Source organism: Dermacentor variabilis, unplaced genomic scaffold (genome assembly GCF_050947875.1).
Source record: "Dermacentor variabilis isolate Ectoservices unplaced genomic scaffold, ASM5094787v1 scaffold_12, whole genome shotgun sequence".
Taxonomy (NCBI): Eukaryota; Metazoa; Arthropoda; class Arachnida; order Ixodida; family Ixodidae; genus Dermacentor; species Dermacentor variabilis.
In genome coordinates this window covers 47,095,228-47,120,031 of record NW_027460280.1, presented here as the reverse complement: position 1 = coordinate 47,120,031, position 24,804 = coordinate 47,095,228, and positions in this window count along the sequence as shown.

Sequence of the window (24,804 nt, the reverse complement as noted above, 5' to 3'; positions counted from 1 at the left end):
TCGAGTGAGCATGCATGTCGGTCACCTGCTCATCAATAAGCCGCCTCCCTGTGGCCGAAACCTGGTAAGGTCGTTGCTGCGGAGGAGCATGAGAGTCAATGTCGTTGGTGTGAGAGGCAGCTGTCGCTCGACCCAAAGAAGTTGTGTGGCAATAAAATGAAGAGCTGAATTGATGAAGAAGACGGAGAAGTTCGTTGCGCTGCGTCAGAGTAAGGTTACGATCGATTGATGTAGTAAAAGGGTGCGGTGAAGAACTAGACGGCACAGGGTCTACAGCGGCGATGTACGCTGTAGGTGGGTCTCCATGCGTGTTGAAAAGTAAGTGCACCAGTTCAGCACGACCGAGGCACTCGCGGCGTAACAAATAATTCCTGCAATATCCAAATAGTGCTGCACTATGTAAAATAAATAAATAAATAAAGCGGGAGCGAGGTTGTGTTACAAATAAACATGAAAGTGGCACCAGCGTGCACGGAAATCAAGCACAGCGAATGATAGAGGGACCATTCGGCGATGGGCGAAGAGGTTAGACGACATAAAAAGCATACTACCGTCACACAGGGACTAGCGAGAAAAGGGGCGCTATAACGTAAAACTATTCCAAACTACTCCATTCCAATTCTGCAATCAGCCCACCGCGATTCGTCAAAAACATTTTTGGACCACCCCCACTTCACCTGTCTGTCACGCGACGTCACGAAAACCATGATAGCTCATCTGACATGACGTGTACACACTGATTATGCATGATTTGACCGAACAAAATAAAGATAGTTCTTCTGATTCGACCCTTTTTTGCCATTAGCCCTCGGCTATTGGTCACAAGATTTCGGGCTGCACCCACTTCACCTGCCTCTCACGCGACGTCACAAAACCGCAAAAACTTACCGCGTCAAAGGGACGCGTACGCGTTAAAGATGCATTAATATGCCGAACAAAACTGAATTTTCTTCTGAATAGCCTCAGGCTGCTCCATTCCGAACGGAATAAAAGATGGCTGCCGCCGATCGCTCCGGCACTGGCTACTCGCCCCTGCTGGAGAGCATGGGTTTATTTGCGTGTAATAAAACTTCTTGTGTGGCCGTGTAACGTTATCGACAACTTTCAGCACGTTTACGACCTCGTTCTGCCAACTCTTCTTTGCTGAGGATCCGTTTTAGCGCCATTTTTAAGCTTTCGTTGCATGCCGCCGCGATTGTCGATGAGCCACCGTAAGCCAAGCCACCTAATAGAAAGTGGACCAATTGCAGACACCGGCACCACTCTCTTCATCCGGTTATCGATATCCAGTGCAGTAGCTCTACCCCATCGAATTCCTCTCCACTTGAGTATGCTCCTCGCCTCTTGTGAGCCAATTAGATAAGACAAGCCGCTCAGTGCAGGCAATGTTATTCGTTTTTTAAGCAAACTAAAGGGACCTGCTATGAACGAGTGGAGCATTTGATTGTTTTGTTCAGACAACCCTGCGGGTGACCGCCCGATGCTTGCGTTGGCGGTTACGCAAATTTGAATTCAGGAGATTGGAATAAGAACATATTGGAATAGTTTTATGTTATACGGCCCAAAGGGGCAATCACAGACGACCACGGAAATATGTCGATGTGCCCCGTGATTTGGCAGGAAGCTGCCCTTCAAATGACGTGTCAAAAAGTGGTAGGAGCGCAACCTCTGCGCGGGTGCAGTGAGTGACGGCACCATGGCTTGAAAGAAAATCCCATCCCAAGATCACGTCATCAGAACAAGAGGCGAGAAAAAAAATAACATAAAATTCCTCTTCAATGACTCCTCGGGCTGTGCAGGCTCTTAATGGCTCAATGTGTTGAGTACTAGCTCTGCACAGTGAAAGACCTTAAAGCAACGTCATCACTTTCCGAAGTATGCGGCAGGGGCGGGCATGCATTACCGAAATGGCGGCTCCTGTGTCTACAAGTGCTAGTGTCTCCACTCCTTCCATGACCACATCAATCACGTTACGATGGGAAATCGTAGGCCTTGAAGATTTCGCAGGGCATGTAGTTCTCGCCTCTCGAGCTGCTGTAAATAGTTTTCCTGGGGACGAGTGCTTGGCCGACGCCTCATGGGCGAAATGGAGCGGCGGCGAGGGGAAGGCGGTCGACGACTGGCGAAAGCGGATTCGTCGCATGAGCTCACAGAATGGAAAGGCGGATCTGGTGAAGCACGGCGTTGAAATTCTCTTGGAAGGGTAGCTGAAATTTGGTTGCCAGAAGCGAGCAGTAGGTGGCATCCGACGCCGGCAGAAACGCGCCACGTGGCCACCATTTCCTCAGGAGTAACAAACCGACCGGTTGTCTGGTGTGCGCCATGGTTTCTCCACGTAGGGATACTGTGGCATTGACCGGGCGGGAGACGGTGATGTCGACGTGGGTGCCTGAAACGCCGCACGGGTCGGCTTTGCGGCCGTCGCGGCGACCTGCGCATAACTGCTTGGCGCAGCAACAGGAGTGTTAAGAAAAACAGGGGGAATGCATTCAGCCACTTGACACTGGTTGACGTGCTGCAGCGTGGGCATCCACGAAGAGGAGCGTGTCTCTTGTGTCAGAGGCACCAATGAAAGTTGACGGGCCACCTCCTCGCGAAGAAACTGTTTAATATGCACCGTCAGCGAAGAGTCATCGGAGGCAACCGTCAAGCCAGAGAAAGACCCTACCAATGAATTGCGTATGGCGAGCCGCTGCTTGCGCAACTCGTCACAGCTCTGTCAGGGGGTCACTACTTCAGACACTGTGCTGGTGTTCTTTGCCAACAGCATCTGATCGGCATCGTCGTCAACTCCCTCTAAAATGTGCCTGATCTTGGCGCTTTCCGCCATTGTCAGATCGACACGCTTGCAGAGATCCATGACATCCTCGATGTAACTGGTGAATGTCTCACCGCTCTGCTGCGCTCGTTCCCGCAAACGTTGCTCGGCGCGAAGCTTGCAGACTGCAGGCCGCCCAAACACCTCCGTGAAGTTCTTCAACGCCACCTAACTCGATAGGTCAGGTTCGTGGTTGTGGTACTACAAGTTCGCAACGTCGTTGAGATAGAATATGGGGATTTTTCAGTTTCTTCGCATCGTCCCGCTTATTGTTGTCATGGACTCCGATCCCGCTGAATATGGCAGGGTTGCGTTCACGCAATGCACCCGAGCAGGCCACGGCAGGCGTCGCGGCAAATGGACGCGGTGACGGGTCTTTCGGCATGACGGGAATGAATGACAAAGTCCTGCTTCGATGTTCGAAGTTTCAAGGCGTACCCATCACCTCCACCAAACGTGACGAGGTTTATCGGACTCGTCAAGCGTCAGCCAGAAACACAGGGGCAGCAACGATGGCTCAGTTATATCGGCGAACTGGCCGTGCGATACGCAATGCCGACACCGCGTTCTAGCGAGCCGACTTGCTTGCTTGCTTGTTTGCTTTCTACACCATGGCGCGAACCCACTTTGGGGGATGGCCGAAAAGCCGGCGGTTAAACGGGAAACGGTTATATGAAAATCTGTGTTTTTGAAAGGAGTGCAAGCTAGAAGGCAATCAATCTTAATCAATTTAACTGCAATTTTGTAAAGTAATAAATAATAAATGAGTAAATTAACTAGTTATCCTCCCTGTGTCACCAAGGAACTCGCATACGGCCATGCATACGTTCCTGTGGCTGAAACCCAATGTAGATTCTACAAAGTAGTGAACATTTTCCGTGTTTATAGCAATTCCTAATTTTCGGAATGGAATTTCAAAGTATTTATCCCTCTGGATTGCCAATCGGTGGCAGGTTAATAAAATATGGTCATAGGTTTCAACTTCTCTGCAGAAATGAGATAGAGGGGACAGCGCCAGGCCAGGCCTGTGTAGATAAAATTTAGTGCTAGAAGACGGCATCGTAATTTCCTGAGAGGCAGTTCCAATTTACGTTTGGGACACCAGTGATTGTCCCAAGGGTACAGCAAATAGTTTGTCTTTTAATTGGAATGTGGGTTTTGCAGAGTATTTTAAAAGATATAATTTTCTAAGCCTTGTCGCGGTGATATAAGCAGAAGTCAGTAGAACATACATGACTGGTCAATCTAGTGATGTACGTACGTGCAAATGTGTCGGCATTTTATTTAAAAACAAATCACAGTGACCTGGTACCCATATACAGTGCACCAGAAGTAAGGTCGAAGAGCATAATGCTTCTAGTTCATTCTAAGCAGTACTGTCTGAGGATGAGTTGAGTGCTGCGCACACTCACAACGAATCGGTCACTATTACAGCTGTCGGAGAATTTACATGAAGTTTTCGAAGAGCTAAAGCAATTGCTAATAATTCTGCTTGAAATATGGTTGTAAAATCAGGAGGTCGCATTAAATACAACCAGGATGGCGCCTCAAAAGAAATGCCGACACCCGCTTTCTCTTCACGCATTGATGCACCCGTCGCTATTGTATTATTGATTCTCAATTGCGCTAAATGATGTTGTAACAAGCCGCTTAAATATCTAGTGGGCAGGTGTTTAGCGTTGGAAGAAAATATGTCTTCAAACTATATATATTTATATATATCCTCCTGAGTTCCGGCTATGGGGCATTTGTCCAATATTTTAGGCGCCACTTATGAAGTTTTGTTGAAAATACATTAGTAGTTTGACCACCAGGGGTGTTTGCAATGGCGGCATTGAGCAGCACGGCTTTCTATAGCGACCGCCGAAAAAGTAAGTTCTATTTTTCACACTTTATCGCTCGTTCTTTTTCTGTGATGAAATTTTGAATAATAAACAGATTTTGCACTTTTGAAGCCATTTTTAATATTAAATTTACCCTTTGCTACTACATACCCACTGCTGCTGTGCTAAAAGCTGTGCTAAAAGAGTTGCTGTGCTAAAACCGCCGATAATTGTGAACTACTAAAATTCACTTTTCGTCTCTGTAACGTAAACATCAATTTCTGAAAAGCTCTCAAAGGTCTGTGAACTATAATACACCTCGGAACCCAGGAGGATATATATATATATATATATATATATATATATATATATATATATATATATATATATATATATATATATATATATATATATAAATTTGAATTTACGCTCTGCTTTTATCGTTGGGTGTGTGCCCATTCTTGGCAAATCTTCAAGAATGGGCATTTGCCACTTTGACACAAGATGTACAGAATCCGTAAAGGTAGCTCGATAGGTGTGGTATTTCTCTTTACATACGCCTGTCATCGCAATTTTGTCACTCGACAAGCATCCCGCATCGCCTTCGTTCTCGTCACATCGCTGCGTAGACTTGTCACACTGGGCATCCGCCTGACTAGGTGTTCGCATTTCGACATCGCTTGCCTTCCGCTCTCCTGCTCTTTTTATCCCTATGCCCCCTCCCACCCGTTCAGGGAGCCAATCGGAACTACCTCTCTTTTCTACGCATCCTTTGTACGTCTCTTTCTCTCTTGATCATCGCTTGTGAAAGATGCACTGCATAAACATAAAAATTGCATGAGATTAAAAGTGGGACCTTTCTGTTGGATAAACATAAACATTGCATGAGATTACACTTAGCGTTGGACTAAAGTACAGATATTTGTACGCATCGCCGTTAGTTGTAAAGCATTTAATTAACCGCTTCACAAAACCTTCGCTTCCCATAGATTCCTACATGTCCGTCGCATCTGCATAATTTATAGTATTGGTCCCGCCACTACAAGATAAACCCAGAGAAATCCACTTTACATGAAATCAAACAACGCGTCGCAGAAGATATACCCTTGTTTAAATAAGAGAGAGTGAGAGAAGAGGCAGGGGCTGTTCGATTAGCGACGCTGGCTCCCTCATCTTAATTTGAGCGCCAAACAGTAAGCACGGCCTCGTAGCGAGAATTCTCAGCTTTGAACACACCAGGTGTGTGGCCTTTCAATTTGTGATGCTTGGTCCAGCTGAAGTCTCATGCTCTTTCGGGGACTTTCATAAACGCCAGAAAGGCACAACCGACCGACCGACCGACCGACCGACCGACCGACCGACCGACCGAACGAACGAACGAACGAACGAACGAACGAACGAACGAACGAACGAGCGAGCGAGCGAGCGAGCGAACGAACGAACGAACGAACGAACGAACGAACGAACGAACGAGCGAGTGAGCGAGCGAACGAACGAACGAACGAACGAACGAACGAACGAACGAACGAACGAACGAACGAACGAACGAGCGAGCGAGCGAGCGAGCGAGCGAACGAACGAACGAACGAACGAACGAACGAACGAACGAACGAACGAAACAGGCAAACAAATAAGTACTTATCAGCTCAACTTGGCCGTGACCTTGTGCATTTCGTTGAAGGAGACGCTATGTAAAAGACAAAACTGGAATATAGCTTTGCAAATACTTTCCGCGTTATTCGCTATCATTCTTTCCTTCCCGTGCACGCTGACACTTTTTTTTTTCTTTTTTCTCAACCTTTCTCGTCGAACTGCGCCGCTGAGTTGTGCTCCAGAGAGGGTCAGAGGAAAGGAAATGGTGTCCGTCGCGGTTTATTTTCTTGCCGAGCGACCGTGACAACAAGCACTTACGCGGCTTCCTTCTTTCAAACGCGTGGGAGAGTGCGGAAGCCGGAACTGGACCGACAAGGCTGCCTCTTCGGCAGCTGACCTTACGTGGTTGCCATCACGTGCGCAGCGCACGCACTTCTTTGGCAGCGTGCCTTCCTTCGTAGTGACGGTGACGGAGGGAAGCGGCCGTTCCATTTCATCTCCGGTGCAGCAGCAGGACGCTATTGTCTCTGCTTCCGTGCCGTTCAATTTGGTAAAACTCATCAACCTGATACTTCCTCGTTTTGCTGAACTTACCGAGAAACCCATTTACGTCCTCGCCTGCCTCCAGCACCTGGTATTTTTTTTTTTTTTGAGACAATAATATAAACGAGGCATCAGCTTGGCGAGCCGCCGGATAGCGAAATGCGCTGCGCTCACTCGCGGCAGCGTAGAGCGGCAGTGGGCAAACTTCTTCCCTTTGCCTGGAAATACCGTCGACCAACTGCAAATGGATGGATTGTTGTGAACCGACTATTCTAAATGTGGCAGAACGACATCATTTAAAGCTCGATATCCGCGCACAATTTAAAGCGGATTCTTGTCGCTTTTGCGAACGGTTGCTGTGGCTAAATGAGCGTGCACGCGGTACGCGCACGATCAGGATTATTAATCAAGGGGCACGCAGCTTTAGAATAGGGGACCCAGGCTCTTCTAGACCCTGCAGAAATTGCGTGGTCTCTACTGCACGTACGCGAGACCCAAGCTGCGTTTGAATAGAGTGCACTATTTTATATACAAATGTAACGGTTTGCCTTAAACGATCTTTCGAAAGACCTGAAAGCTTTCCGTCAACGTACGCAACGCGTTCGGGTGCGTCGACATGTACGCCGACGTATACATGACGGCTCCCATCTAAGCGACGGCCATCGCATTCATCGCATCCGGCCAGATTCCTGAGCAATGCTCGCATGCAAGTGCTGATAATGTAACCTATCGCTTTCTCTCACCACAAGCACAAAGAGTGAGCTATGAATCACCGCTACGTTTAAGATCTCTGGTCCATTATGAGCTCATAAACCCTACAGGGGGGCGTTTGGCCTGGCGTGCGCATAATCGTTGAGTTGAGTGAAAATATACCGCATCTTAAGCCAAACTCCACGAACCAGCTGATATTCTGATTTATTTATGTTCATACCTACAGTTCACCACAACAACGAAACGCTTTTAAGGACAACTTTTAATTTATTGTTATTGTATTACATATTCATCTTCACACATTTGATTCATTTTTAAACCTAAAATTGGCATCGAAAGATTCCTGTTCTGAGGCAACGTTGTTTTGCCGCCTATGGTTCGGGGTGGCACTTACAAAGGCCTGCGCTTTACCTATCTAAATGAGGGATATGCCCATGTGCGATTCTTGCGGAACAACAGAAACTATTGAACACATTTTGTGGCTCTTCCCCCGGTACGACGTCGAGCTTGGACCTCTCCGGCAGGATTGAACCGCTTGGAATCAAGACCGTTTTCGGAAACGAAGATTCTTTGGCCATGGTTGTGCGTGCCGGTGGCGCAGAAAGCAACGAAATGGTTATTGCAGTGCCTCAAGTCTACAGGCCTTGGCGGCCATTTATAGGCACGGTGCGCACCGTCAAACGTGCGCGAAGCTGGGCTCTCCCTCTTCATCGTTGTGTTTCCTTCCGCTAGTCCAGGGTAACAAACCGCACGTGCGTCTGGGTTAAGCTCCTGCCTTTCCTCTCTTCTGTTTCTCTCTCTCTCTCTCTATTACATATTGCCGTTGAAATGGCACTGCAGGTGCAAAAAGCCAAATTACGACCGGTATGTGGCCTATTCTGAAACATCGCTGCTCCTGCACATCCCGATTCCGGCTTGCACCCAAACATGAATGGAATCCGAAACTTCGAGGCCCCTAATCTAGTACTGTCTAATATGGCTGATTCTAGTGGATCGCCACCTCCGTATCTAACTATATATGTAAAATGGACCACTTTTATCTAATCGAAGAAAGGTATGGCAGGTACATCTTTCCGAACTTTTTTATGTTGACGTAACAATTTGCCTAGAGGTCAGTCACGCTCATCGCTGATTTCCGAGATGGCGTAGCGGTTTATGGCTCAGGAAAGGACGAAACAAACAACTCAAATGAACGGGCTGGTACATGCGTTTTCAGTCAGCATTCTGAACGACGTATCAGTAATTACGTAACAATTTGGCGCAATTTACTTCGCGTTTAAATGTGCCCGTCAGATGCTGCGAAAGTTATACCACAACCTAGGTGTTCGGTGAATGAGGCTCAGCTGCGGAAGCTCGACTCGATTACGTACGGGCCCTGCATAGAAATTCTTCAAAACTGCTTGGACATTTCTTCTCAGAATTATTATATTTTTATCGAATAAAATGAAGGAAAAAAATTGACATATCTAGTTTGTGTGTCGTCGGCACGGGTTAGTGTGTCATGCTGGCCTTCGCATATAGGCGTAACATAACTTATTTTAATCTTTTCTTTTTTTGGTGGTCAGAAATACATTTGTGACAACACCTAACCTTTCTTTTTATTGATTCCTTGTGTGTCAGTGCTGCAATATCTTGCTTTTTGTTGTGTTTCAGCGCCCGGCCCTCGCGTCAACCGATTCGCATCAACACACACGGCTGTCTGAGGTAAACGAACAACCCTTTCAGTTGCTTTACAGTTCGCTTCTGTGGCGCGATAAATAGATACAAGGGAAGACAGCTCCGTCTCTGTCTCTTTCTTTTTTTTTTTTGCAAAAGAGTAAAGTTTTATAAATAGAAGAGAAAGAGCGGGGGCAAAAAGATGGAGACCCCTTCTAGCATTTCTTCAGTTCTTTTTACACTGGTACTGACCGAGACGGAATCAGAGACAACAGCTGCAGCGGTTCCATTGGGAAGCCGTGCAGCCACGACCAGGGGAGGGCTCTGTTTGCACTTCGAGTTGGTTGAGTGCCCCGATGTATCGGAGGGGGGGGGGGGGCTTGTGCAAGGTCGGGCTTGTTTTTGCAGTCTGGGCGATGCTGGTGAAGAGCGGTCTTTCGAATGGAAGCGCTGGGTGTCGCGTGTCAGGGAAGGGTTCTCTTGCCGTTCTCTCTTCGCCGAGTTTCTTTTCCTCCACATTTATTTTTTGTTGTTGTTTTGTTTTCTTTACGGCCTGGCTGCATTTTCCCCTTTTTAGGCGAAGCTATGGGGATTGCGTACGCCGGAAGATTAGGTTCGTACTTCCCGCTATACCCGGCTCTGCTGGAGAGCGTGTTCGACTTCGCTATTGCGCGGCCCGCGCCATCCATCCAGAAATTCTTTCGTCCCCACCAGAAGTAGGTCACCTTACTTCCCTTATACGCTTCATTCAAGGCCGCGGCCAGATTTCGTCGACTACGACTACGAGAGCTCTTACTGGCTCCTGAGTACGCTGCTGGTAAGGCAAGCTGATATTCCAATTTTGTTGGACAAGAACATGACGAACTCGCTGGTGGTCTGTGAAGCAGTATACACTATACTACCTTGCACGCGGCAGCTTACAAGGTTCTCCCTGCTCAGGCGAACCAATAAGCAAACATTTCCAAGCTTCCCAGACATTGCGATAAAGAACAGCTCTGTTACGATAGGGAACTTCGCTCGCAGCTGCCGCTCCCTGTTTCTTCTTTCTGTATTTACCTTTTTAAAAATATCATTATTTAGTTTGTTTTTGCATCTTCACCTACGTTTATTTATTGTGGCCTGAAACCGGAGGGAGAGGGGGGTGGGCAGTAAATGGAGAACAACCCGCGGATCGGAACTTGTTGATATAGGAGGCCCTGCTTCAACGCGCTTTCTGTACTGTTGTCATTGAGCTAGGAAATGATAGCGAAATCATTCAGTAATTCAGAGATCATAATCGGGAATGAGAACCCCGAAAACTGCCGCGGTTGTGAACAGTAAAAGCGTAATTTGCGCGTGTGTGCACTATGTAATCGAGCTCGCTCCACCTGGCTCTTAGTGAATTTCTCGGACATGTATCCCCTTCTTTTCTTTCTTTTTCTTATCCTGAGGCTACAGGTGAGCCGATGGGCAGCTTTATTGGCGCGCAGTTTTGAGCTCGTCTCACTAGATATCCGGCTGAATTGGCTGTTCTTAACGATCGACGACAGCTAACGCTGTGCATGCACTGTCATTATCGACAGTGAACTGTATACCGCACGTGTGACCTAATAATGGGTGCTTCCGAACAATGTCCGAAGAAACGCTGCGACATACAAGATTTTCAATGAGACTCTCGTAGGGGGCGCTTCTGAGCCCAGTGATCACTTTCGTGATCGTGGCTAGTCAGAGAGAGAGAAAAAGAAACAAGGATAGAAAAGGCAGGGAGGTCAACCAGAACAGCATCCGGTTTGCTACCCTACACTGGGGGTGGGGGAAAGGGGAATAGAAAGAGGAAGAAAGGGAGAGAGTAAGCACTGAGTACGTGTGAGAGGGACACCGTACACAAGGACACTATAAACGATCTCTGAAGCCGGTGCACTTCAAGTGCCGCACTAGTGCACGAATCGCTTTTCGAGCCAGTGACGGGTGTGGCCACGGTCCGAGTATCTTTTACTCGGTGAACGGTCTCGAGTCCAGTCGGCGTAAAGTTGCCCGCAGAGAGAGGCGTTGGACATCGTAGCGAGGGCAGGTACATAATATGTGATCGATGGTACCCTCGCACCCACAGTAGTCGCACATCGGGCTCTCGGCCATTCTCATACGGTAGGAGTATGCGTTCGTGAACGCCACTCGCAGCCACAAGCGACACAACAAGGTTGTTTCGCCGCGGGAAAGGCTAGATGGCAGTTGTATCCGTAGCGTGGGGTCCAGTTTACGTAATCTGCAATTGAAGGCAGTTGAAATCCAGAGATCTTGTGACTTCTTGCGTGCAAGTAGGCGAAGTTCTCTGGCAGCGTCCGACCTCGCCAAAGGTGTTGGACGCGTCTTGGTATCGTCGTGGGTACACCGGGCAGCCTTGTCAGCTAGGTCAGAAATAACAGCAAAGCGATCCAGCTGGTCACTCCATCGCTTCGGAACTCTCTCAGGACCGAACGGTCCGATGTTTGGTGACGATTACTGGACAGATTTATTTCGTTTTTGAAACGTGGGAGTGTGTATGTGCGTGCGCGCGTGTGTTGCGTGTATTTATGCATATGCGTTCGCGCATAAACATTTGTATGGCATGTTTCTTGCATGTGGCTGGAGATCGCTAGCGCGCACCAGCACGTAAGCGCGGCGTTTCTTTTCTTTTTCCTTCTTCCGAATGTGACTTCAGACCAGGTTTTGTTCCAGAGCATGGTGACCCTTCTCCACACAGCTAGCACTTAGTTTTTGTGCTGGTGAACAGTTTTACTTTGAATATATGGTCTTCTATGGAAGCTTCACAGTTCATATAACTTGTCGTTTCTCTGTAGTTGTCCACTGTTCCTGCGCCACCAAGAAACCATTCCCACAGGCTTGCTGCTTCTTTGTTTTAACAAATTTAACGAAAGCTATTTCTTAATGTGTAAAAAAAGTAATTCAGCTAGCTGCCACTAATTTACCTCTTAAAAACGCAATTGATAAGGATACAAAAATACCACAAATGCATTTAAACGTAGTAAGCTACTGTGCAAGTTCGCTATAAGCACGGGAAAGAAGCACTCGAGCATAAATGAAGCACTTTGACTCAGTCGAAGACGGCATCATAGGAAGCTAGCACATGGGCGACATCTGAGGGGTGTTAAATGCTAAACAGCAGTTGCAAACCAGTTGGTTAAGTAGTATATATTTTAGTTTTTTCTCCTTAATATTTGATAGCGTTTATTTGCAGGCACGTTGGGTTTGGGGTAAAGCCCAGGTCGCGGTGAATCACAAGAGCAAGTCAACGTCGGAACAGGCATCACTACCGATGTCTGACGCCACATTTGAAAATGCTGCCACAATGAGTAACCCTTGGACGGTAGCCAAAAAATTCTCGCAACAGCCTTCTTTTTCGCTGCCTTAAGGGGGAAAAAAACTTTTACTAGCCGTTTATGTGACTTCGCGAGTGCCTCGCGAGTGCGCTTGAGCCCTACAGCTTTTTTTCTGCAGTGATCGCGACTGTCGTCGGCGCACTCACAAGCCTAGCGCAATCTCGTGTAAATGATTAAGCAGACTATATTATCCTGTTGTGGCAAAATTGTGGCGACATGCGCATGGCAGGTGTTAGCGCTACGGACGTGCCATCGTCGCGGAAAGACCGGCAGCAGTGTCGCCGATGCCGGCCGAAATTCTACGTGACTGCACCATAGCGACTGAGCATCTGAGAGGTGTGCAACCGGCGCTCATTACGGCCCGTTTGTCAGGAAGCGGACCGTCAGAGCTGTTCCCAAGCGAGCATGTACACGTAAACAAGTGTCACGTCCCATCGCAAACAGCGCCTGCGCGCGTATGGCCCGTGTAGATAGTTCCATGCAGCAAAGGAACATGTGTATAGTAGCGTTTCATCACACCAGAAGAGCGCAGAATTTTCCAGCGCTGCATCATTCCGTCCCTGGCTATGGTTTCCCGCGAGGCGACACACGCGTGCGTCTTCTTGCGACAGGGCTACGACCCTATTGCCCACCCGGAGTTCGCAGGGTTTTAGTGAGCCATCGTTGCCTTGTAAAATAAGGAGCTGCTGGTGAAGCCTGTGTCTGGCATATACTATTGCATGGAAACGTAGACCTCACGGATATCCGGGAACGTAAACAAATTGACTGTCACTTAAGTGTACTCGCGTGATTAGAATGCGAAAGCATACTGGCTTCTCTAATTAATTGGTTACGTCCATGATGCGTGACGTCATACACTGTCAGGTGTCCTTCACAACTCTACCTTAGTCCACCTTCCTCTAACTTGTACAAGCCTTATTCCACCAAAATTGACTTTACTCCACCTTACGTCAGGTTAGTCCAATCTGTTCTAATTTTAGGCCACTTCACTATAATTCACCGTGGGATTTCGCAGTGCGAGCCGCTGCAGGTCCAGGGCCGGGAACGTGACGTCATCACTTGGTCACGTAGGTTTTGGTGCCATCGGATGTTAACGCCGCACGCTCGCCGGATTTTGCGCTTCATGGGACGACTGGCCAGCGATGCGTTGCCGTGGCATCATGCATTTCGGTCCTTACGGACCCCAAAGAAAGCACGGCCGCAAAACCTTCCCCAACGACAAGGGACAGATTACGTAGCACAAAAGCGGAATGCGTAGCGTTGCACGCCCGAAATCGGTAGTTTGTGTGCAGAATTCGCGATACGAAGGGCCGGACGTAAGCGCAGTGCTGGCACAGGAGCAAAATTAGCCCCGCGGCACGAGCCGCGTCAGCCGCAGCCCCGCTGCTGCTGCGTCCGCAGGGAACGGCGCTGCTGCTCTAATTACGTGCGCGCAGAGAGAGGTTGGTGTCGTGAGCAGCGCTGCCGCGGGCCAGTAATTGGCGCCTGAGCAGACACTTGATTATTGGTTTGCCTCTGAGAGGCCTGACGTTTCATTAGAAGGTCCATGTCCGCGGACCCTTGGTGCAACGCTACAAGACATTCTCACCCGCCTCGCTGTTCCTGGCAGAATTGAGGAAAAACAAAGCCTTCTGCCCGTGCCCCGAGGCGGTTCAAGAGGGGCGCGCTTTCATCACCGGAGCTTGGGGTATTGTCGAGCCGCCGTTTTGTCCATAGCAGGCGTGTCTCCGTGCCATCGCACCAGGTACGACACATGCTGGGCCTTAAGGCGGTATTTCGGGGACGCCGACTGTCTATAGAGCGATGACGACAGGCTTCGAGGCAGAATCTGCAAGAGGTAATCCGCACGCCCAGCCATTGTCAATATTCGTTAGGCGGAATGAAACGCTGTGACAACGTGACAGGTGACCCACCCAAATGATTTGCATGATAATATATCAATCACGCTCACGCACTGTCCTAGCACAGTTCATGCGCAGCGACCGGGGCAGCGACCTTTCTAGTTGTGTCATGAGCAAATTCACGCATAAATAAAGAAGTATGTACACGCTCATTGATAGAATGTACAAACTGATGCTTTCCGTTTTTTTTAGTATTCTGTGTTTTTTTAATATTCTCTCGTTTTCTAATTTTTCCCCCATACCCCATCCCCCTGTGCAGAGTAGCCAACCGGGCACCTTATCTGGTTAACATCTCTGGCTTTCACCTCTTGTTTTCCTTCCTTCCTTTCTATTCGTATTATTGTCCGGGAAATTCTGTGGCATATGTACTTGAATACAAGAAAAAAAGTCCAATTTTGTAATTTTCATTGCCATCTATACATGTAGGCCTGTAGCAACGATACAGTTGCCTTAAAAATGAATATGTTTGCACAACAAATGTCAAAGCAACCTTGATGGTTCCGTAAGATGGCATATAGCTCTGCGACGGTTTGTCGTATGCCTATCAAAAGATGATGCACCAACAGTGACAGCACACTAAGAAGGAACAAAGACAGGACAAGGCGCTGCTCCTATAGTTCGTATGCCCTGAGCTTGTAGGCTGAGATAAGCTATGTATACACACATAGCCTTTTAATTGCAATCCTTTGCACCTGCTCTGGCTCTCCCCAAAAGCGTATGTACTCGACCTGGACCCGGGTTATTGTAGCATTGTGTCAAAGGGGCACACTATACATACAAAGCTAGATTTCAGATGGATATATCCATCTGAAATGGAGCGCAGATTAGTCGTGCGCTGCTGCGGACGTTTAGTGCCACTGATATTTAGCAAACATAGCTAATCTAAATGCTGCTTACATTGCAATAGATAAAGCTGCTATTGCTTCACTCAGCTGGGAAATTTAAATTTTACCACTCCATGACAGAATCACACGCGAGGCGGCCTCATATGCATTTATAAAGCGACGCTTTCATTGCAAACCCTCCGAGAGTTTCCTTCTTTTCTTTGTGCATCCTCCTCCTCCACCTCCCGATGTAGGGTGCAAACCAGATTGCTTTTCCTCTCCAGTCGACCGTATAGGTGCTGCTGTTGAGTGCTGCTGCTCCTGCTGGTGTATTGCTGAATAGTTCATGCACTTTTGAAGTGCAGCTTTCTTTTTCTACCCTGTCGAGCTTGGCGGGGCTTCTGCAGCTGCTGCTGGGTCGGTCCTTATCTCGGCGGATATACCTATGGATATACGAGACATACTTCGATTGTCCGATTGCACAATTGTCGGGCACCGGACATAATGCCAACCGGCACCGCATATAGTGCAAGGCGGCGCGGGGAAGCAGACAATCTATCCAAGCGCATAAGTGAGCTCCAACACAAACACGCCGTCGTCGTCGTGCTGTCCTCGCTATTCCAACTTCGTCATTTCATCACCTCCATTGCGTTATGATCTTTTTTTTTTTTTGTACTGCCGTCGTCATCGTTCCGCGGTCTTCATTCTATCGTCATGTCAGCGTCGTCACACTGTTATCATTTTCCCTTCGCTATCATTATCGTCATTACCATAAAGTCGTCATGGCGCCGCCGTAATCATGCTGTCGTCATTCTGACGTGATCATACCGCCGTTGTCGTGACATCGTCGTCATTGCATCGTCGTCATACAGTGGTCGTGGTGCATTTGAAATCATACCACCGTCGTGATGCCGTCATGGTCGTCCTATCATCGTCATTTCGCCTTCGTTATAGAGTCATCCTCATTATGTGGTCGAAATTTCAGCGCCTTCATTCTTTCGGGATCAATCCTTCGTTATCATGCCGTCGTCATCGTTCCGCGGTCTTCATTCTGTCGTCCTCGAACCGCTGTCATCACACTGTCATCATCATCGCATCGTTTTTATTTCGTCGTCGTCATTCCGTTGTCATCACGTCGTCGTCATCACGCTGCCCTAATAATGCTGTTGTCATTCCACCATGAACATGTCGTCGTATTTGCGTCGTCGTCATAGAGTCGTCATCGTACATTCGTGGTCATACCGCCGTCGTGATACCGTCGCTGTCGTTCTCTGGACGTCGTTACGTCGTCATGCATTCGCGGCCATGCCACCGTCGCGATACCGGCGTGGTGGTTCTACTATAATTCCAGCTTTGTGATCCGGTTGTCGCCATGTCATCATCATCACACCGCCTTTGCTGTCATACCGTCGTAATTGCATCGTCGTCATACAGTCGTCATCATGCCGTCATTGTCGTTCAGTCGTCGTCATTAGGTCGTAATCATAGAGTTTGATATAACTCTAACTAAAGGGTAATCTGGCGCTGCGATAGTTCAACTATCATGGGAATGATGGGAAGTGCAGGCTAATGATTGGTATTCGTCGATCTCAGCACATGGACAATTGACGACAGCATTTTTTTTTTCAAATACGCCTGATGGATGCTCCACGAAAGGAACCTAACGATTAATATACCCAAAAATTGAGCACCAAAAATTTATGTTAGGCTAGGCACTTCCCGTGAAAATGTGCCCAACTCGGTTCTCTGCTCTATACTTGCATATGGTCGTTAAACAAAAGTGTTGCCACCTCCGCTGGGACGCTGAACTCAAGGCTCCACTCACCATAGGGATCCACCCCTTTCCGTGCCTCACCAAAATTTTCTCTCTCTCTCTCTCTCTCTCTCTCTCTCTCTCTCTCTCTAGCAAAAGTAATGAAAGCTTCGCTTTAACCGATTCTCACAGCACGTGGGATCTGCAATACGTTTCCTTTGTATGTGTGTGAGCTGTGAACCGAGTAGTTTACGCACAGAACAGGGGGGCACTCGTATAACTATTCGGCCCTTATATGTAGCCACGTCTGTACTACCCCTACAAATGTGCCGGTTGCCGAATCTATTCTCTGCAGAATTACGCAGTGAAAGAACAAACTATACCGAACTATCCTAACTGCTACAAATATGCGCCATTAAGTGCGTAATTTGTTTATTAAAGCAAAGCTTCATATGCCCTCTTTCCCAAAGTTTGGCGCATCTGCATGGTCTGTTTCTCGCCGAGTAAATTGGACTGAGTAGGCAGATAGCTCAATGGTACTATTGCGCGAAGTCCAGGATTTACCTATAGGTTACACGGCAGGTCCACCCCGGAAATTGTGTCATAGCGAAGTGAGCCGATGCCGGAGACAGTGTAACGTGCGGTCGTGTGAGCCGCGTGGTCGAAGTCTTCGCGTCTTGCTCTTCTGCCTGGCAGCCACGTAATCGCTAAGTTGCAAACCGCTGTTCAGGAGGTCAACGGTTGTATAGTACTTAACTAACTGTTTCCCGAAATATTCGCTTGACATAGATTTCAATGTGTGCGTTCAATTTGCACAGTCCTTTTACATACTCTAGTAACGCTGGTGGAGGGGCATCGTATGTACTTGTACAGGCTTGCAAGATGAACGCTCTCGTCTCCTGCTGCAAGCTGGCCTCCGCTAGAGCACCAGTGGCAGCTATGATGGCTGGGTGCATCACAACAAATGCGACAAAACCCTGCATGAATTCATACAGAGCACAGACCTTACAGCATACATATAATGCACACCAAACATTATGCCTTAAGTCTTCATCGCAATAATAATAATAATAATAATAATAATAATAATAATAATAATAATAATAATAATAATAATAATAATAATAATAATAATAATAATAATAATAATAATAAACAGTAAATTGGATGCTGCTATTTTTCAGCCAGCGCAGGTATGGTGGTTAGTACATGAATTATTGTGCGATTTGGCAGGTATTCGTTGAGAGGGCACATTGAGGCTTCTGTCATTCTTATTGTGGTTTAGTTGTATTTCGTGTTAGAATCACAACGTTAATCAATGCATCTTACGTTTATTAACGAACATACTTTATTACTCTATATCATGTGTATATCAATCACATATCTTTCGAGTATTCGTGTCGCTAGAACCAGATGATATTCGGCAGGACTCTTCATGCGTAATTACATTTTTAACGTATTTTTATAAAGTAAAATATGGTGAATATGGTAATATAATTCTGTAGGTGCTTTGAGAAAACTGGTATTCATGACAAACACACAAAAAGGAGCCATTGCAATTCCAGTGCTATTGAAACAACAAGTTTCTTTGCGAAGTTTTATCATTATAAGCATCCAGGGCTCCGTGTCACTAACACTCTTGGTTGGAATAAGCACATTGGTCGCGTCGCAAGCAGCGCTAATACAAAACGTCTCTTATCGTAGAAGGGTTCTCAGACGTTCCACTCCTAGCGTTCGTTCGCTTGCCTGCAAATTCATAGTACTACCAATACTTGACCATGCATTCATCCTTTGAGATCCGTTCACGCCAACCAATGAGAATAAGTTTGAAAGCCTACAAAGAAAGGGAACTCGTTTCATCGATAATAATTGTCCACGAGCATCAGTACGCAATCTAATAATGAGAGCAAACTTACTGTATTTAGGTAACAGAAATAGAGCTGCTGGATTTAAATGTTTATATCAGGTAATTAAAGGGCACTAATTCTATTTTATATATTTATTTTAGATTTTATGTCTATTTTCTAAGGTTACGCCACAAGGCAACGCTATGGTTTAACGCTAACATCCTTTCGAACGTGCGACTGCTCTAAGTACTCGTTTTTCCCCCCAAAACAGTCAGAGTGAAACAAACGGATAAATAACATGGTTGTGCAGCTATCTATCAAAATCTTAGCCTAACGTCTTTAACGGTTTCCTGCGTCGAGTTTTATTTCTTGTCCAGTTATTTCTTTTTTATTTGCTTGCGTTACACTGTATAACTGTTCTTGTAGCACTTGGATTATATCTTGCTACTTTGTTTGGTCCTGATTTTGATGTATATATCCGTTCTACTAGGTTTTCTTTTGTGTGTGTGTATGTGTGCCTGCCAATTGTTTGTATTGTACTGCTCTTCATTGTATTATGCCACCTTGCAAAAAGTACCTTCTGTGGATTCCAGTATTTGTAACTAACTAACTAACTAACTAACTAACTAACTAACTAACTAACTAACTAACTAACTAACTAACTAACTAACTAACTAACTAACTAACTAACTAACTAAATAAATAAATAAATAAATGTTGTTCGCAACTTTCCCAAAACCATCGAGTGGTTGAAATTGGAGGCTAAATTCTCATACAATGCATTTTCTATTAGCTTCAGTAAGGATTTTGTAAACCCGCCGTGGTTGTTCAGTGGCTATGGTGTTAGGCTGCTGAGCACGAGGTCGCGGGATCGAATCCCGGCCACGGCGGCCGCATTTCGATGGGGGCGAAAACACCCGTGTACTTAGATTTAGGTGCACGTTAAAGAACCCCAGGTGGTCGAAATTCCCGGAGTCCTCCACTACGGCGTGCCTCATAATCAGAAAGTGGTTTTGGCACGTAAAACCCCATATTTTTTAAAGGATTTTGTAAGAATCTACAAGGTAGTTTGAAGGCAACAGAACAAGGTCTTTGTAGATACGTGTAGTAGCCATCGTTTGCATGCTGGATGAACAGCCTTTCCGGCGGCGCGCGCCAGGTTTTCTTGCAGGAATTTTATAATGAAACTGTATCGCTCTTCCCCTTAGATATTTGCGGTTCTGTGCCGCTCCTTTCTCTTCCTCATAGCCAACGTTTTTCTTTCCTTCCTTTTTTAACCCTGTGAGACTAATCTTTCACTTTTCTCACTAAACTAGAGCTTTCACAAGTTGAAAACCTGTTTCATTGCTGCCAGATTGTGGTATAACCATACATAGGTGTGCCATGGCAGTATCTTATCTAATGGGATTATAAAACTTAGAAAATAAGTTGCTACATATCACCTGGGCCACATAATGTCAGTTTATATGTATCTATAAAATGCGTCGCCGCGGTCAGTTGCTTCGCAGCTGCTGGGGACTGAGGGCCGAGGTTTGATTGTTGTGTTCATATAGGAGGTTGTGGGGCCAAGTACTGCACCAGGGTGGCCAATCCTGCTCTGGTGAGGGAGTGCGTTACCGGTTCTGGTCACCGGGATCAGGCCACACTCCAGTCCTGTTTATGCAATTTCATCAACACGCCGATTTATCTTTCTTCCTTTTCTTTTTTAAATCCGGTGGAAAATTGCGCGGCACCGGGATTCGCACCACGGACCTCTTGCACGCGAGGCGGGTGTTCTACAGCTACGCCACCGCTGCATCTCTATGAAGCTTCTATGAAGACGTGGAATCGGCGATGGGTAAAGTCAAAACAAAATACACTATACTGATGCAATATCAGTATGCAATAGAAGTCGGTGGTAACTCTGTTAGACAGGATACCGGTAAGCTATCGCAGGAGACAAAAGATCTGATCAAGAAACGCCAATGTATGAAAGCCTCTAATCCTACAGGTAGAATAGAACTGGCAGAAATTTCGAAGTTAGTCAACAAGCGTAAGACAGCTGACATAAGGAAGTATAATATGGATAGAATTGAACATGCTCTCAGGAACGAAGGAAGCCTAAAAGCAGTGAAGAAGAAATTAAGAATTGGCAAGAATCAGATGTATGCGTTAAGAAACAAAGCTGGCAATATCATTACTAATATGGATGAGATAGTTCAAGTGGCTGAGGAGTTCTATAGAGATTTATACAGTACTAGTGGCGTCCACGACGATAATGGAAGAGATAATAGTCTAGAGCAATTCGAAATCCCACAAGTAACGCCGGAAGAAGTAAAGAAAGCCTTGGGAGCTATGCAAAGGGGGAAGTCAGCTGGGGAGGATCAGGTAACAGCAGATTTGTTGAAGGATGGTGGGCAGATTGTTGTAGAGAAACTGGCCACCCTGTATACGCAATGCCTATGACTTCGAGCGTACCAGAATCTTGGAAAAACGCTAACATAACCCTAATCCATAAGAAGGGGGACGCCAAAGACTTGCAAAATTATAGACCGATCAGTTTACTGTCCGTTGCCTACAAAGTATTTACTAAGGTAATTGCAAATAGAATCAGGAACACCTTAGACTTCCGTCAACCAAAGGACCAGGCAGGATTCCTTAAAGGCTACTCAACAATATACCATATTCACACTATCAATCAGGTGATAGAAAAATGTGCGGAATATAACCAACTTTTATATATAGCTTTCATTGATTACGAGAAAGCGTTTGATTCAGTCGAAAGCTCAGCAGTCAGGGAGGCATTGCGGAATTAAGGTGTAGACGAGCCGTATGTAAAAATACTGAAAGAAATCTATAGCGGGTCCACAGCCACCGTAGTCCTCCACAAAGAAAGCAACAAAATCCCAATAAAGAAAGGTGTCAGGCAGGGAGATACGATCTCTCCAATGCTCTTCACAGAGTGTTTACAGGAGGTATTCAGAGACCTGGATTGGGAAGAATTGGGGATAAGAGGTAATGGAGAATACCTTAGTAACTTGCGATTCGCTGATGATATTGCCTTGCTTAGTAACTCAGGGGACCAACTGCAATGTATGCTCACTGAACTGGAGAGGCAAAGCCGAAGGGTGGGTCTAAAAATTAATCTGCAGAAAACTAAAGTAATGTTTAACAGTCTCGGCAGAGAACAGCAGTTTACAATAGGTAGTGAGGCACTGGAAGTGGTAAGGGAATACATCTACTTAGGACAGGTAGTGACTGCGGATCCGGATCATGAGACTGAAATAATCAGAAGAATAAGAATGGGCTGGGGTGCGTTTGGCAGGCATTCTCAGATCATGAACAGCAGGTTCCCATTATCCCTCAAGAGAAAAGTTTATAACAGCTGTGTCTTACCAGTACTCACGTATGGGGCAGAAACCTGTAGGCTTACGAAAAGGGTTCTACTTAAATTGAGGACGACGCAAGAAGCTATGGAAAGAAGAATGATAGGTGTAACGTTAAGGGATAAGAAAAGAGCAGATTGGGTGAGGGAACAGACACGAGTTAATGATATCTTAGTTGAAATCAAGAAAAAGAAATGGGCATGGGCAGGACACGTAATGAGGAGGGAAGATAACCGATGGTCATTAAGAGTTACGGAATGGATCCCAAGGGAAGGGAAGCGTAGCAGAGGGCGGCAGAAAGTTATGTGGGCGGATGAGATTAAGAAGTTTGCAGGGATAACATGGCCACAATTAGTACATGACCGGGGTAGTTGGAGAAGTGTGGGAGAGGCCTTTGCCCTGCAGTGGGCATAACCATGCTGCTGCTGCTGCTGCTGATGATAAAATGCGTCGACCTCTTAATAGAATGACGCCATTATATTCAAGGGATTCATTACTTGATTTTCTTTGATTTAGCCATGAGGTATGTGCCACTGTGATGCCAGAGGAACAGAATCCCTAAATGTGGCTAGATATGTGTGGTAGTTCTGTATACATAGAACTGTCGTCCCCATTGTTCACTCGACAGGGGCCATTCATCTACTTCATCCTCGTGTCAGAGCTGCCTAGACATCGTACACTCTGCATCGGCCTGATTTGGGGGTTTGCACTTGGATATAACTTGTAAGCTGTATTGTGCATAGACATAGAAATTGCATGGAGTTAAAGTTGTGACCTTTGTGGCGGTTGAATATTAACATTGCATGAGGTTACACGCTGCCATAGGATGAAAGTGAATACGATTCCACGCATCGCTGTCAGTTCTATGTGGTTTAATTCACACCACTTGACTAAAGTTAAAGAAACGTAAAATTTATGGGGACGTCGTTGAGTGGCGTGTCCTCAGTCAAAGCGCCGCGCGAGACGGGTGAACAAAGTGACGCGCGCAGGCGATGCAGAACCTAACGCAAGCCGTTGGCCTTTCGAGCCATCCACTGCACGATGCCGAGCCGCGCAGCTTCCTCGCACCACACCCGTGCGTAGGGGCGCAGTCTCGCCGCGGCATGCGCGCGCTTCGCCTTCCCTCCCCCCAGCCGGGGAGAAGCAAGTGTTCGCTTAGCCGTGACGTCACTGATATGCTAGAAAGCTCTGATCAAGTAGCGCGCCGACATACGTGTCGCCACTCTCGTCTATAGTGAACACGCGTGCACAGCGACCACGGGGCAAACCAAGATATCCGGGAGGGAGAAGCCGCCTACAAGGAAGCTCGGCGCGCGGCTCAGCGGGACTGCGACCGACGAAGGAGAGCCGATCCCGCCCGTCGCCGAGCCGAGGCGGCGGCGTTTTGCTAAGCAACAGTTAGCAAAAGCCGGAACTAGCTCCGCTCTGACCCAGCCTTGCACCACTAGTGCAAAGTGCCCATATATATATATATATATATTTTTTTTTTTTTCAAGTGGAAGGGAACATAATCCACTTGCAAGAAGAAGAAACTACAAAGCCATGTAGTTTTGCCGGAAAGGAACCTGTTTATATTTCCTAAAAGTTTAACAACGGGTACTATAATCCTTTCGAGGTAGCTCACATTAGTGGTGGCGTAATGCGTTATTGGCATAGGAGGCGTGGAACTACATACCGAAAAAGCCTCTTTGTTTGCTATCAGATTTTCACTCTCTGTTTTTGTTATGTAAATTACCCTCTTTGGAACATCGCCTTTTCATCGGCCGAAATAACGCGTCTCGAATGACTAACAATATTCTGTGAGCCCCGACCCTAAACAAATAAACATTGCTTGGTGGGGCCGTGCGCTTTTGAGCTGAGGGAAGTATATCCTGCATCAGATCAGGTTAAGGAAAGTTTAAATTCTTTTACGCGAGGGAAACGCTACCATGAATATATATATATATATATATATATATATATATATATATATATATATATATATATGTGTGTGTGTGTGTGTGTGTGTGTGTGTGTGTGTGCGTGCGTGTGTGCGTATATATATATATATATATATATATATATATATATATATATATATATATATATATATATATATATATATATATATATATATATATATATATATATATATATATATATATATATATATATATATACTGCTTTTGCCACACGTGAGAGGCTCTTGGAACGATAAAGCGTTTTACTGTATAGTGACTTGGTTTTTGAAGAGCCATGACGCGAAAAGCTCTGCGAATGTGCTGGGAGCACTCGGAAAGCTACAAGAAGCTTCCAAAACGTGGAAATACTATCTGAGTCCTGAATGTGATCGACGCAACGCTGGTAATTTCGCAACTTTCCTCAGACCATCGGTAAAATAAGGCAAGTTTCCGTTAACTGCGCGTGCGCGAACATTGCTTAGGGAACGTAAAGCAGGCGCGGCTTTCCTGAAACAAGATTTGTATCCCAGAGCAGCCAATGCAACAGGGTTTGTGAAACCGCACCTCGTTTACGAAGTATGTATCGTTTCGTCTGCTTTCCCTTTGTTGTCCAGAAGTTGCAGTCAGGTGCTGTCGCTGCTGGACGTTGTGTGGGAGCCGAGGCTGCTTGCAGC